Here is a 19,151-nt window from a genome sequence, read left to right on the forward strand (position 1 = left end):
GTCTGTTTTGCCTGTGACAGTAATTGGTGAGTGATCTCTCCCTGTCCTTATCTCAACCCATGAACTTTTTGTTACCTTTTCTTTCCCCTGTCCAGCTGAGGAGGAGTGTAAGGGACAAAAATAAGTTGACCTGGTAGAGTAACAAGACTGAATTGGCAGAACTGTTAGTGTACAGATAAGCGGCCAAATTTGGCAGTGAAACCGCAAGTGTGTGAACAGCTCATAATGAGCAACTGCTTTGCTACATGTAGACAAATTCCCAGGTGCTCTGCTGTATGTAGGCACATTCCAGGGCAGAACTTGGGTAGATAAGCAATTGTATATAACCAGCACTTATGTATGCAATAAACGATCTCACTTCTTCACTGACTTGGGGTCCGTGCCTTCATATGCCACAGAGGGGAGTGACAGAGTGGCTTGGTGGGCACCTGGCATCCAGCCAGGGTCAACCCACTACAAATTTTTATTGTAAATGATACACAGCACTGGACACCCAAAGTAATACAGTAGCCAACAAGCAGATGGGAAAGGAAATCCCAGTGTAATTTGTCAGTTGTGAAGGTCCAACCAGTTCTGATTGAAAAAATTAATATAATATCTTTCACTACTAACATATTTAAGAAAAACAAAACTTGCTTCTCACACTTGCACTTATACAGAGATTATTTTGTTGTTGTGATATGCTACTTAAATTGTTTTAGTTGTGCTTTACCCTTGTTGGTTACCATGCCTTTAAAAGAAAGAAGGGAAGAAGGATTACAGGTAGAGATTAAAACAAACCAAACTGGGATTAGAAGGGAAAAAAACCCCCAAAACCTCTCCCACCACCACTACCACCACCCCAGGTCCTTAAGAAAAATGCAGGACTCCCAAAGGCAGTGAAAAATAAGGGGAAAATTTGGTTAATTTTTCTTTGTGTGGAGGGGATCCACACCCACCCCCATATTGATTTGTAATGGCTTGTGCTGGAAGAACTCTTAGGGCCATAAAGTCATGTGGCTCTCCATATCCACAACAGAAAAACCTCAGGATGTAGCAACTATAGGTCAAGCATATTTTTGAAGTTTGAATTTTTAAAATTTCTGAAGAGCACAATAGGAACACATCTCATCTGCAGAGATTTAAAAAATTAAAGAATGTTTTAAAAATGTTAACTGATGGGAAAAAGATTTTTATTCCTATACCATAGTCAATTTTTATTGCATTTATTATGGAATATGTTGATACTTTGAACATTTCTCATCAAGTCTTACTACTTTTAAAGAATAGCGTTTAATGACGGAAATCTTGTGGTATTTCTGTCTGAGGAAAGGACATGGGATTTCTCGGAATCATTTATCTGATTTCAGAGGGCTGGAGCACCTCTTCTATGAAGACAGGCTGAGACAGTTGGGGTTGTTCAGCTTGGAGAAGAGAAGGCTCCAGGGAGACCTTATTGCGTCCTTCCAGTACATAAAGGGGGCTTATGGGAAAGGTGGAGAGGGGCTTTCTACAAGGGCATGCAGTGATAGGACAAGGGGAAAATGGCTTTAAACTGAAAGAGGGGAGATTTAGATTAGCTATTAGGAAGAAATTCTTTACTATGAGGGTGGTGAAGCACTGGCACAGGTTGCCCAGAGAGTTGTGGATGCCCCATCATTGGAAGTGTTCAAGGACAGGTTGGATGGAGCTTTGAGCAACCTGGTCTAGTGGAAGGTGTCCCTGCCCATGGCAGGGGGCCTGGAACTAGATCAGGAGTCCTCAAACTTTTTAAACAGGGGGCCGGCACGCGGATGAAGTGGCAGGCAGTCATCTGCGACTGCTTGGTTTCCCCCCTCAACCCCCAGCGGGGGGGGGGGGGGGGCGGGGGGGTTCTGTAAGTACCGGGGGCCATATTGAGGACCCTGGGGGGCCGTATCCAGCCCGTGGATCGTAGTTTAAGGACCCCTGAACTAGATGATCTTTAAGGTCCCTTCCAACCCAAACCATTCTATGATAAATGAATTATAGTTGTTTTAATGAGGTATGTATATTTAAAGTGCTGATGATTAATGGCTAATGCAAACTGGATTATATGACTAAGTTCATATTTTTATCTTTTAAATCTTGATTTTTCTGTCCTTCCTTTTCCTCAGACTTTTGTTCATTCATTTGTTCAGGCTTATTGCTTGTTTCTACAGTAATTAATTTTCTCCTAATTTATTTTTTAAAGGGGTAAGTTCCCCCATCAGATATAATGGAAATAAGCACATTAAACTTGTATCTAATTTAATTCTGAATTAAAATTTCATATCTTTTTTTAAGCCCCAAATGTTTTGGAACACTTCAGAAATGTGTAGCCTGCAGATCAAGGAGATGTCCTTGAAATAAATCCCATTTTTTGATGGAAGAAATCAAAATTTAGATTTCCCAATGGATTTTGTCATCGTCTCTGCAGAATTCAACTGACTTGTTCATGTTTCTTTTATTTAATGACCATTTTGTATAGGTGAGACAGAAAAGGGAACAGATAACCTTTATGTATGTTGCATTTCAGGACATGGTGTTCAGTTCACTAATGCAGTTGATAGTTTGGAGTTGAAACTAAAATTGTAACAGAAACATATGATTTGGAAGTTTAAAATGTAGTTTAGTCTCTAAAATTTGTTCAAAGAGGGTGCATAAAGTAGGTTTCTGGGGAAGGAATGCATTATAAAAGTGTTTTATTTCTGTTTCTTTTGTGTAGTGATGCCTTTGACATCCAGTATGGTGTAGTTGTCATCCACCTAAAAGAGGGCTTGGACATATCTCACCTTCAGGGACAAGGTAATATTTATTTTATTTCCTCTGGCAAATAGCTGTTATTTTAACACCACTTTCTGAAGATGTTAAATGAAGAATTTGTTTGGTTTTTTTAGCGAAAACCAAAATCACTCTTTTCATAGAATAAAAATTACTGAAAGGAATAGGTCTGTGTGGTGGGTTGACCTTGGCTAGCTCCCAGGTGTGTAGAGAGCTTTATGGCAAGTGCTGGAGGCCACGATGCCTGTGAAGGACCTTGAAGGCTAAAGAAGAAAGAAAGATAAGGTTGGCTGAACGCCTGGAAGACAAATGGGATACGAAGCAAGGCTGGAGCAGATGTGTGATGCCACGTCTTGGCAGCTGGCTGAGAACATGAAACTCACAGAGGTAAGAAAGAAGAGAGAAAAAAAAAATGCAAGAAGTTCAGTACGTTTGTAGCTTAGTAATTAACCAATTATATGTAGCCAAGAAGTGTGTGAACGGTATTGATTAACCAATGATATTTTAGTATGTTGCGCGTGAACAACGAACGAGAATATATAAGCATGGGGTTTGGACTAATAAAGGGTCTTCTGGTCAGATTCAGGAGTCCGTGTCTCAGTCTCCCCAAATGGTGATCCCTATGGTGGAGTTCCAAAACCTTGGAAGAATAAGGACGGAACTGAGCGACAAAGACGACAGCTCGTGGAAGAGGGCTGCGTTCCGGAGGAGACGTCTTGGCTGAACGATCATTCTGCTGGCTGGACCAGGCAGACAACCCAAACCCCGGGGACTAAGGAAACTAAGGAAACAATGCCTGTACGCATCGATACAGGTGAGCAGCCAAGAAACTTTAGAAGCTTTAAGAAATTTTAAGAAACTTTAAAAAATGGGTTCAAATATGTCTGCAGAAGAAAAAAGTATATTAAGGGTGTTTCAGCATATTTTGCACAAAAGAGGAATTGTATATGAAAAAAGTAATCTGGGACTGTTGCTAGCCTGGTTAAAGAGCCAAGGCACCCCAGCAACCTCTACAGAAATATTTGATGTTAAAATGTGAGAGTCAGCAGGAGAGCAAATTTGGGAAAAGGCATCTCGAGGAGACTTGAATGCTAGTCAGGTAATGACTACTTGGAGATTAGTGTTCGAGACATTGAAAGAGATGCGTGCAGAAAAACAGCTTGCAGATATTGCTAAGGAGGCTTGGTCGGAGACTGAGAAGGGGCAGGAAGCCAGTGTAACAACAAAACAAGATGTTGCTCAGCCGACGGAGCCGAGTGAGAGCAAGGCTGACACTGAGCATGTTTCTGATGAACTAGAAGGAGCAGTCGGAGGATTCAGATGAGGATGGACAAGGTGAAAATCTGTTAAATTTACGATTGGAGGATTTACAGTTAAAAAAGGAACAGTCAAAAGTAAGGAAGAAGCAAGTGGTGCGGCAGAGTGCTAATAAGGAAAGCAACAGTGATAATGAAAATGATATCGGGAGACGGATTAAAAAAGAGTGGAGGGGAGTGCACTTGGAAAGTATGAAAGAGGGAGTGCACGTGTTTCCCATGGTATTACAAGATAGACACCCAGGCCAATATCAGGCGTTTCACTGGGAAATGATTAAGGAACTACAGAAAACTGTAATGCAAAATGAACTATATTCTCCTTTCACACAAACTTGATTAGAGAATGTGATGATGGGTCCGCAGCTAGTGACTGTTAGAATGGATCCGTGACAAAGTGCTGGACTTTCCACCTGATGGCACTTTGCAAATTCCTGCCTGGTAAGTGGTCAGCAGACAATTGTATGATGATGCTGCGCAGGGGGACTCCGCGTCGGGAATGCATTTAGCACCTTGGTGGCAAATTCTGACTACTCTTCGCCAAGTGTGGACTAATTCTACTAACAGTGCTAAACCAGGGGAAGCTGTAAATTCCAACGACAGTGCGACTCTTCTCGACACACTGTCAACGATGGTCTCTGCCCCCAAAGCTCCTGTCACTAATTGCAGCAACCCTCACAACACAGGACCAAGCACTGGAACAGGACAACTCGGACAATGATTTTATTGACACTGATAAACCTTTTGATCCAGGTCCTATAGATCCAGAAAAGGAGCTAGACCTTTTTCCTCCCTCCCCCGGTGCATTGACTGTATTTTCGGGGAGGGTGAAAGGGGGTCTGAGGGATTGGTGGCAGGAATGCAAGTGGGAAGAGCTTAAGCGAGGAGATTTGGGAGTCGCTGTGGCATGTTCAGTATTTTGTTAGACAAATCAACCTCCAGAGTGGCAGCTTGTGCAATACGAGGCTGTTAAAGAGTTAAACAAAGCAGTGCAGGAAGGGAGGATTCATAGTACATTTGCTATGTCCCTTCTTTAAGTAATTGAAGAGCCTTATACACTCACACCACATGACTGGAAGTCATTGCTTTGTATGGTACTAACTCTGATGCAGTAAATGATGTGATTATCTAATTTTTGTGAGCTATGTGTAGTGGCCTTGACTGAAAACCTTAATCGGGGAATTGCTGTTAACTATGAACAGTTGGCTGGAGAAAATAATTGTGCCGATTCTGTGACTCAGGCAAAGTATCCCAGGGACAACTATTTGCAAATGAAGGAGATGGCTATTAAGGCAGTCCGGATGCGGGAGTCTGGTTGAGCCTCTAGTGAGTCGTTCGCCACAGTCTTGCAGGGTCCTAAAGAGTCATATACTAACTTTATTGATCGGCTTCAGAATATTTTGCAACAAGTCGAGCATGAGGAAGCTCAAGGGTTGCTTTTAAAACAACTAGCTATGATAATGCCAATGAAAATTGTAAACGGGCAACTTTCAATTGCAACCCCAACATGTGTCAAATGATTGTAATGCAGAACTCACAGCAGACTGTAACTCTCAGGTTGAGTTCTGGAATGCAGCATAACACATTTTTGCTTCTCTAATCTCTTCTGTAGGAATAGTACACGCTCTTAACTTGCTTAGTAAATTAGGCTGCTAGCTTGCTAAAGAAAGTAATACTACAAATACTATTTTTTTTTCTGGCTTTTTAATAGATGTTGATTCTGTCCGTCATATGTTGCTACAGAACCAAGATGCTATTGATTTTTATTATTGGCACAGGGACATGGGTGTGAAGACTTTGATAGGATGTGTTATGTGAATCTGAGTGACCATTCTGAATTAATTGACAAAAGTATACAAAACTTAAAAGCCTTAAACAAAGATCTGCAGCAGAGCCAGGGGCGGGATGCCTTTGGTCTCTTCTCACGGCTGGGAAACTTTGGGCCGTGGATCAAAAGTATTACAGGATTTATTATAATTACCTTAACCACCTTATTGATGTTTGCCTTATGTCTCCCATGCCTTTTTTCATGTATTCAGCGTTTAGTTCATTATAACATAAATCAAGTCATGGTCACCCAGCTACACATAACCTTTGCCTTGTTGCAATTAACAAGCAAAGAAGAGGAGGATAGACAATGTCTGAAGAGAGATATAGGAGAGGAAGATGGAGAATATCTCACCTAACAGGAGATGAGAGAACAGCTAGGTATTGTGAAGGAGAGTAGGAAAGATGAACATGGTTATCTAGTGATAAATAGGTGTCTGCATGCTTGTAGTGATATATAGCTATGTAACTGCATGAATGGTTCCTGCCCTGAGCCTGGTGGTGCATGCAGCTGCGGTTTGTGTCCGGGCTCAGAGATGTAAATATGGGCTTCTCTGTTAAGGTAAAGTGTCTGGTTGCATTAAAAAAAAAGTGACTTTAATAAGACTTAGAAAAACAATTGTGAACATAAGAACTTTTTCCAGTTACTCTTCTGTTTCTAGAAATATGCTTTTTCATCATGTGTGTTTTTCGGTTAAGGGGTAAAATGTGGAAACTAGATGTTAGGATGACAACTCCAACCTAATCTAATTCCAAGCAATTTGAGATAAAATGGACTTCTGAATTTTGTTCATAAATTATAATGGAGTGCTACATATATATAAATGCTAGAACATAACCCTATTTCAGTGTGACCAGAATTTAACATACAACTGCATCAGCATATTGACAGAATATCTTTTGAATTATTTCTTTTTTTTTCTTAACCTCTAAATTGGGAACAGCTCAAGGTGAAAAGACTGTGCTGGTGCTTCAGAAGGAATAAGTGTTCTTTGTGTACAGGTGAATTTAACACAGCTGAAAATTTGTTTTGGGTTAAAAGTCAAATATCTGTCACACCTTCATCACCACCACCACAACCTTTAAGGTCAGTGGAAAAAGTATTCTGTACTCCGTTGCAGCGGTGAAACTTCAGTTGAGCTGCATTAGTTTGTGTACTTAACTGCAACTCCTTTGGTGAAAATGAAGTTGTCATAGAAGTTAGACTTTAACTTGAGTAACATACCATTTGATACCTTGTAAGTGAGAAAGATTGTGTCCCGACAGCATGCCATTTCCCATACTTGTGCCTAGAATTATACTTGAAATCAGCTTGCGTGTTAAGTTTAAATGTAATCACACAGATATCTCAAAGTCCACAAAGATACAGTACTGCTTAGGGTATTCTTGCAGTATAGCAGGTGCAAAACCAGTTTTAAAGTTATGATCTAAAGAAGCGTTTTCTTTCAGGAACACCATTTTTCACTTCTAATAGATCATACACAATACAACATAATATCTCTCCATAAAGTGTCTTGTGGATAGAACGCATTCTACAAATTTGTATTAGAAATAGATGTTTGTATATTTAACCTGATGAAGTTGCCTAAGCTAAAGGATCATGACCTAGGTATTGTTATGAAGCTCAAAGACAGTGACAACAGTGATGGAGAAGAGTGATTTAACATGTAGATGATTTATGGTTCATACAGGACTACATTTAATTCCAGTAATGATCTAAAGGTGTCCGTTCAGCTGTTTGTTTAGTTCTAAGTTTTCATTGTATGCTTTCAGGTTCTTTGAAAAACAGCAATAACAGTTGAACAATTATTTCAAGTACAGCTTTGTTCTACACAATTTCCACTTCCATGCTTTAGAATGGAGGCACAGTGGAACACTCGCCCAAGTGCAAGATTTCAAGAGCTTTTAAGTAGGTTTTATCTCTTTTTTTTTTTAGGATAGAAAATGTTTCTTAACAGCTTATATATAGAATTTTCAGGTTAAACACAATTTCTCATGCTCATTTATTTGATTAGAAGTTTCTGATGGAATATTATAATAAAATTTCCATAGCTTATTGCATGTTCTTATAAATAATCATAAACCTATATGTAGACCTCTGTATGAAATGCGCTGATAAGAAAAGTTTTACATTTTGTGAACCTGATTGAAATGTACAAATGTACACATAAAATAAGGCTAAAATTGGTAATTAAGTAATGAGAAAAAAAAAATTAAAAAATGAACAGTCCATAACATGTTAAAGCAACTTTTTGAAAAAAAACCAAACCAAAACAAAACCAAAACCTAAAAGGGGGAATTGTACAGTATGGAGACAGTGGGTTGTTTTGACATTGATAATGTGCAGCTGTGGCCTTGCTTTGACGATGTGCAGCTGAGATCTTGCTGCAAAGAGTTAAATAAATTTGAGGGAGTATGAGAAGAAACCAGGATGAGACAGAAACAAAGGAGGAATGTGATCTCACCTCTAGAAGATAAGGAAACAGCATGAACAGTAGAGAGTAGCCTATAAGTGAACAGTGCTAAGGAATGCGTTGTATGAACCTTTCGGACCATTCGAAGTCAATTCACAGTTAGTTACAAAAATTGAAGGACATGTCAAATGACTTACAGCATGAACTATCAGGAGATTGGTTGCGGAATCTTTTTAAGTCATGGGGAATCACCAGATGGTTGCAGGAGCTTACAATACACAGAGGAATGTTGTTATTTGTAATTGTAGTTATATTGATGATTATTCCCTGTATGTTGAATTGTATAAGATCTATGATTCAAAAGCAGTTTAACCTGTATGTTGTTTCTGTTCAAAATAAAGAAGGGGGAATCGTAGAGAGCTTTATGGCAAGTGCTGGGGGCCACGATTCCTGTGAAGGACCTTGAAGGCTAAAGAAGAAAGAAAGTAAGATAAGGTTGGCTGAATACCCAGAAGACAAATGGGATATGAAGCAAGGCTGGAGCGGATGCGTGATGCCACGTCTCGGCGGCTGGCTGAGAACATGAAACTCACAGAGGTAAGAAAGAAGAGAGAAAAAAAAATGCAAGAAGTTCAGTACGTTTGTAGCTTAGTAATTAACCAATTATATGTAGCCAAGAAGTGTGTGAACAGTATTGATTAACCAATGATATTTTAGTATGTTGCGCATGAACAACGAACGAGGATATATAAGCATGGGGTTTGGACTAATAAAGGGTCTTCTGGTCAGATTCAGGAGTCCGTGTCTCAATCTCCTCACAGGTGCTCACCAAGTCGCTCTATCACTCTCCCTCCTCAATAGGACAGGGGGAGAAAATACAAAGAAATGCTTGTGGGTTGAGGTAAGGACAGGGAGATCACTCACCAATTACTGTCATGGGCAAAACAGACTTGACTTGGGAAAGGTTAATTTAATTTATTGCCGATTAATAACAGAGTAGGATAATGCAAAATTACATCAAATCTAGAAACACCTTTCCTCCACTCCCATCTTCTTGCCAGGCTCAAAATCACTCCAAAATCTTCTGCCTCCTCCCCCCTCCTCAAGTGGCACAGGGGGATGGGGAAAGGGGGTTGCAGCCACTTCATAACTCTTTGTCTCTGCTGCTGTTTCTTCCTCATGCTCTTCCCTTGTTCCAGTGTGGGGTCTCCCACAGAATACAGTCCTTCATGAACTTCTCCAACATGGGTCCTTCCAATGGGCTGCAGTTCTTCAAGAACTGCTCCAGAGTGGGTCCTTTCCATAGGGTGCAGTCCTTTAGGAATGGACAGCTCCAGCATGGGTCCCCCACGGGGTCACAGGTCCTGCCTGAAAATGCACTCCTTCTGGGTTCCTCTCCATGGGCTGCAGTTTCTGCCAGGACCCTGCTCCAGCATGGGACATCCACCTGCTCTAGCATGGGGTCCCCCACAGGCTGCAGGGTGGATATCTGCTCCACTGTGGTCATCCATGGGCTGCAGGGGGACAACCTGCCTCACCATGGTGTTCACCATGGGCTGCAGGGGAATCTCTGCTCTGGCACCTGGAGCACCTCCTCCTCCTCCTTCTTCACTGACCTTGGTGTCTGCAGAGTTGTTTCTCTCACATATTCTCATTCCTTTTTCCCAGCTGCTGTTGCACAGCAGTTTTTACCCCTTTTTAAATATGTTATCACAGAAGCACTACCACTGTCACTGATTGGCTCAGCTTTGGCCATCGGCCAGTCCATCTTGGAGCTGGCTGGAACTGGCTTTGTCCAACATGTGGGCAGCTTCTGGTGTCTTCTCACAGAACTCACCCTTGAAGCCTCCCTGCTACCAAAAACCTTGCCACAGAAACCCAACACAGCCTGACATCTGTAAGAAGTATACCCTATGTTCAGCAACAGAATTTTTTTTAATATATATACAACTATCTTTATGTGTAAGCTGTATGTACTTGCTTCCCAATGACTTAATGTTACTGAAAGAAAGAGGCTACCAAATTGACATCAATTACTTAAGACCCTAGTCTAGAAATTAAGAAAATATTTTAGCAAAAGTTGCATGAGCCAGTAATACTGTTATGTATTTTTTTCCCCTTACCTTAGCAGCTTAGAGACCTCAACAGAAGTCTGTCTTAAGTTTGGAAAGGTTTTGTATTTTCAATGTAGAAGACTTGCTTGCACTTTGTAGGTATTTCTCTTAAGTCCACTAGCATAATTTTAGTTGCATTTCGAGCACAATCATGAAGGAAGCCTTTGAACTTCATTGGCAACTGTCTACTGAATTGATAATGTATAATTTGTTTGTAGCCTGCTCCATGCAGTGTGGCTACAATGAGGAAGACTGCTTGTGGCATGCAACTCATGCTGTGTAGGTGGCACCCTGTGGAAAGAGAGGATGTTTTTTCCTTCCCTGGAAATATACAAAGGTGTTAGGATTTAGGGAGAGGCAGAGAACTTATTGCTATGTACAAGAGGGCAAAGCAGTATGAGAAAAACAGTAAGGAGTGGCCTGTTTTTCACACAGGACACTGCTGAGATTGGGAAAGCATAACTTCAAGGTGTCAGAAAAGTCTTATTAGTATCCACGGGGGTCTGTGTTGAGTTTGCTTCAACTCAACCATCAAGTAGCTCAACTGAAGCCAATCCTGGAAGAAAACTTGGTGGTCTGGGCCGTGGCTGGGGCCTTGTCTAAGGCTCATCCTCCACTTGGGGTTAGACTTTGTATTTTTTCTCCTTTTGCATGGAAAATGTTGCACCAATATCCTCCCCCCACATATGTTTAAACAAAAACCAAGGTCTCCATGTCAGATAGAATTAGTAGTGTGACACCATTAATATAATAGCAGAGAATGTGATAACTTTACCACACGTTTCATACTTAAGGCATCTTGTCAGCCATAGAGTTCCATTAGCAACACTTGAAAAACTCTTTCGCTATACAAATGCTTAGTTAACATTATTCTGGTATCAGTAGCTGTCTTTTGTAATTATTGTTTCTTTTATTAAAGTTGGGGGGGGGTGGTTGGTGTCCTAAAGGCTTTTCCTTTTGATCAAAGGAGGAAAATTTTTGCTAAAATGAGAAAAATTTCTAGCCAATGTTTCTGTTTAGCTCTTAATTTTTTCAAATTCTATTTATGCCAGAGGTACTGTGTATTGATACTTTTACATTTTTAAAATATGCATATAATATAAACATGAAGTTTGTACTTTCTCAGTAGTAGCTAGCTGTTTTATGTTTAACCTACAGTAATGCGATAGACACCAAAAATCTGGGAAGGAAGTAGCAGGAATCTAAAGCTATTTTCAAAGGAGGAGCCTCTTTGTACTTTGAATCAGTTTTTATAAGTTTTTGTTGTTTTCCATAGCATAGCAGTTGTAGTATAGTTTAACCAACTGTGAACTATTCCAGTACAGTCACATATCTCTGTCTGATACCATTTGGCACAAAGAAGTGGTTTATAATGCATTTCTTTGCTTCCTCAAATAAGAGATACTCTCATTCTAAGAAAAATCTACATGTTCCAAGGATGTCATAGTAAAAGTGGATTATAGCAAGAAGGCTGAGACAGATGCTTTTTCTATAGCTTTTGTTCTGTCATCTAGTGAAAACACTCCTGTTCTACATAAAGGTAACTTTCTAGTTAGCAATGAAACTTGAATTCTCACTCTTTCTCTCTCTGGTTCTGTTTTCATTCTCTCCCCCACCTTCCCCCAAGGAATTAGATAAGGTTGGGTTTTTTGGTCTGGGGAACTGAAGTGTCTTATGCTTTTCTAGCCATTGATGTCTAATCATTTAAGTATTTTGTTTTAGAATTTACCAGTACATAAAATAAATCTTTGAGCTCTAGGCCTCTAAATAAAATAGTTGGTAGACTACAAACTACAATGAATATTTTTTTTGTTTTAAATAGTTAATGAGATTGGTGAGAAGCAGTCCATAAAGCTATATATTGAAAGTGCTACTAAATTTATGAAGGGTTCATTACCTCAGACTAGAATTTTTTATTATATTCATATTAACAGGCACAAATAATTCAAGATACGATACTTTAACATTAACTGTCTTTCCTCTTTTTAAGGAAAAAGCTTAAAGTGACTTTATAGTTAAATGAGAAATGTTTGGATTTGTTTCTTGGGTGCGTTTCTTTTTAAGTACAAGTCATTCTTAGGACGCTTTTTTCATATGAAAACCCATTTCATTCTACATCTTTATTTTCTAAGGTTTTTTTTTAATATAAAACAGTTGTGTTTTCATTAACATCACAAAGGAAATTAACCTTTTCATTTTTTATTTTTAAACATGTTCCAGAGGACGAGGAGGATGGAAAGACTCCAATGCAGTCACTGTTGAAAAAAAGCAGGCATTTTTCACCATTTTGTGTTAAATCATTCTTTCGCGTTATTAATTTTTATTTTCCTTTCACACTCTTTCTTGTATATGCACATGTGTGTGTGTACCAGAGAGAGAAAATATCAACCATACAATGTTAATTTTTTTCTTTATACTTGAGTTGGAATATGGTCGGTTCATCTTCAAGGATTAGGTTGTAGTAAAATGAAAGTTTGTGCAAGTTCCCAGAACAGGATGTTACTGTGTATGCACAGTAGGATTGTGTATGCATCCAAAATATGATTGTTGGGTGGTTTGGGGTTTTTTGGTTGGTTGGTTGGTTTTGAGTGGGTTTTGTTGATTCTTTTTTTTAACTTTGTTCTTTATAATTTATATTGAAATGTATCCAGGAGCTTGCTTAGTTCTCTGAGTCTCAGGCATTTTACTGGATCACTACTTGATTTAGGAGTAAGGGAAGGATTATCTAGTGTTATACTCTCAAGGGTTGTTTCAGTCTATTCAATAGATCTTCTGAAGCCATAGTTGTTGGTATAGTATTTGGAATTGTTCAATAGCTTACAAAGCAAAGGATAATATAGACAAACAGTGAGATTATTGTCTGAAATAACATGAAGTAGTCATTCAAATAGTATGAATAGAGATTAATTAGGATGAATTAAGCAGTTCTTGGTTTATTTTAGTCTTTTTTTGAAAGTTAAGCAAATACTTTTGCCTCGACTAAAATACATCCAACTCTTTTGACATTTACTTCATAATTTTGACAGCTAGAAGCTGTTATTTTTTAATAATGGAAAGTGAGATTTCAGCTTGAAGTACAAGATGGCAGTTTGGAAGAAGTCCCAGTATGCAATATAGTAGTATAGTAATTTAAATCAGTCACAGATGTACTCTGAATTTAAAAATTCCTAATAAGGCAAGGACTGAGATGAATATCAAACTCATGTTTCTTGTTCAAATGCAGATTTAAGCTAAGGGAAATCAGTTAGGTTTTTTTCTAGAGTTCTTTTATATATTTATATGTATTTAATTGAAAATGCCATTGTAGTCTTGTTTTAATAAGTATCTATACATTAGATACAACAGCTGTCCTGGTTACACAAAACTAGTCTATATTGTGCTTCAGAGCCTTGCACATGTAAAACAGTACTTTCTACAAAAGACAGAATTTCAACAGTGGGAGCTAGCTTTTCTATTGACCAGATGCTTAAAAAAAAATGGATTTAAGGAATGAAGAACAGTGCTTAGGAGGTGGTTCTTATTTATAAATTAGAGTCTATATGTTTCTCAGGGGAGTAAGATTTTTGTCATGCAAGAGCAATGCAACAGCACATGATCTAATGCTCTGAAGTATGTATGTGATATTAGTTAAATTGTTCAGGCAAATGACTATGTAAAGTTCTTGCAAATTATTTATTTGTCAAATGTCAGCTAGATGACTTGAAGGTATAAATCTGTAGCTGCTGAACTTGTGAGTTTGTGAACTCCCTAAATATAGCTTAGTATATATCTATTCAATCAAAATTTGGAGTCTAGAAAAAGAAAATTTTAAAATTACTTCTATTTCAACTTACAGATATCACAAAATATTAAGATGTTGCATTTGGGCTTTGGGGTTATTAAGCAAAACAGTTAAAAAATAACCTGCCATTAGATATTTTTTCCAGACTCAAATGGCCCATCTTCTCCTTTAGATTTGGCTGACCAAAGACTTCTTCATGTTAGTACCCAGTTTCAAAAGAAACAAGGCAAAAGCAATATTGATGTCCGATGGCTCTTTGATGATGGAGGCAATGTACTTTGTACTTTATCAACAAGTGTTTGGAAAACAATATTGAAGTGATTTTGAATTAATTGTTGATAGATATCTTTCAGTCCATACATAGATTACAAAGTTGTACTATTAAACGCTCTTCTTAGAAGATACTATGTTTTCTGATACGTTCCTAAACTGGTCAAAATGCAGGTTTGACACTGTTGATTCCTGTCGTGGTTTAACCCCAGCTGGCAACCAAGTACCACGCAGCTGCTCGCTCACTCCCCCCGCAGCCAGAGAGATGTGGAAGAGAATCAGAAAGGAATGTAAAACTCAAGGGTTGAGATGAGAACAATTTAATAGGTAAAGCAGAAGCCACACACGCAAGCAAAGCAAAGCAAAGCAAAGCAAAGCAAAGCAAGGAATTCATTCACTGCTTCCCATCAGCAGGCAGGTGTTCAGCTGCGGCGAATGAAGAGACGGGACGCAGCTTGATGCAAGCAAATGTCAATTTATTGTACAGAAGCACGCGTTTTTATACACTTTCAGAAGCTGCGCGTTTTAAACAGATTGGTTCTTGAAGCTAAGCCTTGCATACTAGGCAATCCCTGATTGGTGGTTAACTACCATCAATTAACAGCAAGGTGTTACCTTTCCTTGGCGCCATCCGTCTCCCACTCCCCTGTGCTCTGTAAACATGTCTCATCATGTTAATTGTTGTCTAGACAAGCTCGAGCACATTCCCCTCAGCTAACTGATTGCCACGCATGGTCCTAGTTTCCAGCCCGCTCCTGCATTCAGCCATCCCCAGGAAAGCAGGGCTCCATCATGCCTAATGGTTATTCAGGAAGACAAATGCCATAATGCTGGATGTCCCGTCCCGTCCCGTCCCTTCTTCTTCCCCCAGTTTATATACCAAGCATGATGTCATATGGTATGGAATACCTCTTTGTCTAGTTTCAGTTACCTGTCCTGGCTGTGTCCCTTCCCAGTCTCTTGTGCCCCTCCAGCCCTCTCACTGGCAGGGCCCAAGAAACTGAAAAGTCCTTGACTTAGTATAAACATTACCCAGCAACAACTAAGAACATCAGTGTGCTATCAACATTGTTCTCACATCAGAGCCAAACACAGCACTGCACCAGCTACTATGAAGAAAATTAACTCTATCCCAGCTGAAACCAGGACAGTTCCTTATCTTCTTACAACCTAGAAAAAGTGGAAAGATTGTAAGATCAGAGTGTTCGTTGGTGGAAAAATAAACAGTATTGATCATAACAGAAGAGCGTAAGTTTGCCTCTAAAAATTTTATTTCAAATGCTAACATAGTATACATTAGATGACTTTCTCTTACAAGTAGCCTTCTTTCAATTGTTCTGTAGCAGAGGTTTAATCATACTCTCTTCTCCCTCCACCAGAATAGTTCCATTCCCCCAAATTATGTTGAATGAGATACCTCAGGTTACACTAATTTTTCTGTAATGTTGTCTGGCACTAATGTTGTCTCTGTTCCTCAAATATTTTCTGGGGTGGGCTTTAAGGAAGGGCTCTTCTCTTATTTTATGCTTTTAAAAATTTATTTTCCGAAGTATGTTGATCTGTAGCAGTATGGCAGATTTGTATAATAGTTCTGTTCAAACAGGGATTTTTTCCCCTCTACTTCTATCACACTTGAGGGGTGGTGTGGGTGGTGTTTGTTTTTGTTTTCAAACTAGTGTTTTTAGTACCAAGTGCCTGACTACCTTGTAAATTATAAAAGAAATGCTCGCTGTATAAAGGCTTGTTTTTCTGATGCAGGATGGCTACTTTGCTCAGCAAATTTCAGATAGATTTCTCAGACATCATCATCCTTGGAGATATTAATACTAAGCCAAAGATAGAAAAGTAAGTCTCAAAAAAATCACCCCAAAAAACCTGATTGTAAGGTGAAGTCTTCATTTATTTCATGAATTTAGAATATTTTGTTCTTAAGAATTTTGATAAAGTAGGTCCTATAACATAGTTCCCGAAAAACGCGAGAAATTAAATAAGCTATAACTATTTTATGATTCTAGAACTTTCTATTTTATAACATTGGGTTTTTTAAATTTCTGGTCTTTAGACTGTGTGGTGGGTTAACCTTGGACTGCAGCCAGACCCCTACAAAGCTGTACTCTCACTCCCCCTTCTCAGCAGGACAGGGGTAAAAAGTAAGATGAAAAATCTTATGGGTTGATACAAGGACAGAGAGATCATTGTCATGGTTTAACCCCAGCCAGCAACTAAATACCACGCAGCTGCTTGCTCACTCCTCCACCCCACCCCCAGAGGGATGGAGAGGAGAACTGGGGAAAAGGTAAAACTCAAGGGTTGAGATAAAAACTAATTAATAATTTAAATAAAATAAAAACAATAATAATAATAACAATTATAATGAAAAGGAGGGAGAAGGGGAGAGGAATAAAATCCAAAGGGAAGGGAGAAAAGAAAACTAGTGATGCACAGTACAGTTGCTTACCACCCACTGACCAATGCCCAGCCAGTCCCCAAGCAGCGATTGGCAGGCTCTGGCCAACTCCCTCCAGTTTATATACTAAGCATGATGTTCTATGGTATGGAATACCCCTTTGGCTAGTTTGGGTCAGCTGTCCTGGCTGTGTCCCTTCCAGTCCTCTCTCTAGCAGGGAATGAAAAGCTGAAAAGTCCTCTACTGAGTATAAACACTACTTAGCAACAACTAAAAACATCAGTGTGTTATCAACATTATTCTCACACCAAATCCAAAACACACTACTATACCAGCTACTGGGAAGAAAATTAACTCGATCCCAGCTGAAACCAAGACACAACCCCAGGTCCTTTTCTGCCAGCTAGCTTTCCAGCCACTCTTCTCACTCCTCTCTCCCATAGCATGAAGGTTGTTGCTGATATACTGACTAGTACCATATTTGTTTTAATATGGCTGTTCTCTTTATTGTTCCAGTATTGCAGCTTTTGAAGAAATGATAGAAGCATTCAGACTTCATGAAGATGATAAAGAGCAAGAAGTTGTAGATAAAATGAAGGAGAGTGAACCCTGGAGGATAACAGATAATGAACTTGAGCTTCACAAAACAAAGGTGCTGTATTCTTTGAATAGCTATGCTAAATGTTGATTTTTTTCCTCTCCTCCTACTGGCATTTGTGGATATAATAAGCTGATTCTTGTTATTATCTTCCATAGATGCTTTTATGAATAACTCATGGAAAGCAGCATCTTTATAGTTAATGAACTAGTTAATTCTTTGCTGTTCCTGATGTCCACAAACAACCCCAAAACTTTTCAGTGAGATACTTGCAGCAACACATTCTTTTGTCTGCTGATTGATAGCTTGTTTCTGCAGACACTAGCCAGCAGGCTAACAAAACTTCAGCTGACCTGAGAACAACAGAACTATAAGAAATGGCTAACTCCAAATGTTTGCTGCAACAAGCACTATAGCTGATGTGAAAGAGAAAACTGAAAATGACTGTATGAATACAAGTTTAAGAAGTCATCAGTAGTAGAATGGTGGGGAGCTGCTTAAGATGCTAAGCAAGGATACAGTAGTATAAAAAGGAGGTCCATTACAGGGAGAGGCTTGCCAAACAAAGGTGGGGTTTCTGTAACAGTGGCTTCCTATTAGCTTACAGGAAATAGTTAAACAAACCTTGGAGAGAGTTTAGGGGGCTCTTGCTTCCAGCAGTTGTGAAGGACGATATCATTAGTAAAGGGACTATCTTAAAAGTAGCTTTTGTAGTATTTCACTTATTTGCACGTTCCTAAGCTTACCATTTTTTTTTTCTCTCATGGCCTTTGAACCATAGATATCTCAGACAAATGAACAAGTTACCAAACTGAGGGATAAAGTATATGCTTTCTATAAATGACACATACCAATTGATCACAACTGGGTTTTGTTTCTTGGTTAAATTATTTTTTTCTAGTTTATATATATAAAAAAAAGATCTTCCTAACAAATTTCATTTTAAATACAGACTTATCATCGGATTAGGCTAAATGAGTTGCTGAAAGAACGTTCAAGTACAGCTAACAATTGCTATGTAAGTAAATATTTTTTATGGTGTCACATGAAAAGGGGGGGGGGGGGGGGATCCTCTCAACCTCAGGTGTTTGATCTGTCTATTAGTGCCCCAGGAAAGCTGAGACCCTTGTGCCCGACCAGTCTGTCGTCAGTGTCCCATTACAGGGACCCTTCACTGAACAGTCTCACTGGATCAGAGGGCAATTTGACTGACTTGTTCAGGGAAACACACCAACAGCATCAGGGGGACCCCTCAGTGGGTCTTCCCACTTTATTCAAATATGTTACCTGCTGCCAGCAACTGCTAGCACCCACAAAGGATTAATACTAACAGTTTACAGAATAACACTCTTTCTTAATATAAAATTGTGACAAATTAAGGTTCGTGATTGCAGGTGATAGGGACTGTCTGCAAAAGCAAACTTGAAATGATATACAACCAAACTACATACAACTAAACTATAACCGCTAATAACAGCTAGCGTGAGTTAGTTATTAAGCATGCATAAGACAAAGTTCTTACCCAATAGGCGTCCCTATGGGGGAGAAGAGAGGTTCAGCCCGTCAACTGATCCCAGGAGTTACGATGGAATCTTCCCCTACTTCTCCCCTCCTCTATCCACGTTTTATACTTCATAGTATATTGCATATTCATTCATCATACACAG

The 19,151-nt window shown here is 39.2% G+C and overlaps 1 pseudogene; it reads left to right on the forward strand.

The window, feature by feature from the left end:
- Window positions 1-18,941, forward strand: part of LOC119140915 — a 59,254-nt pseudogene extending 40,313 nt beyond the window's left edge.
- The last annotated feature ends 210 nt before the right edge of the window (window positions 18,942-19,151 follow it).

This window comes from Falco rusticolus, chromosome W (assembly GCF_015220075.1).
Source record: "Falco rusticolus isolate bFalRus1 chromosome W, bFalRus1.pri, whole genome shotgun sequence".
NCBI lineage: Eukaryota > Metazoa > Chordata > Aves > Falconiformes > Falconidae > Falco > Falco rusticolus.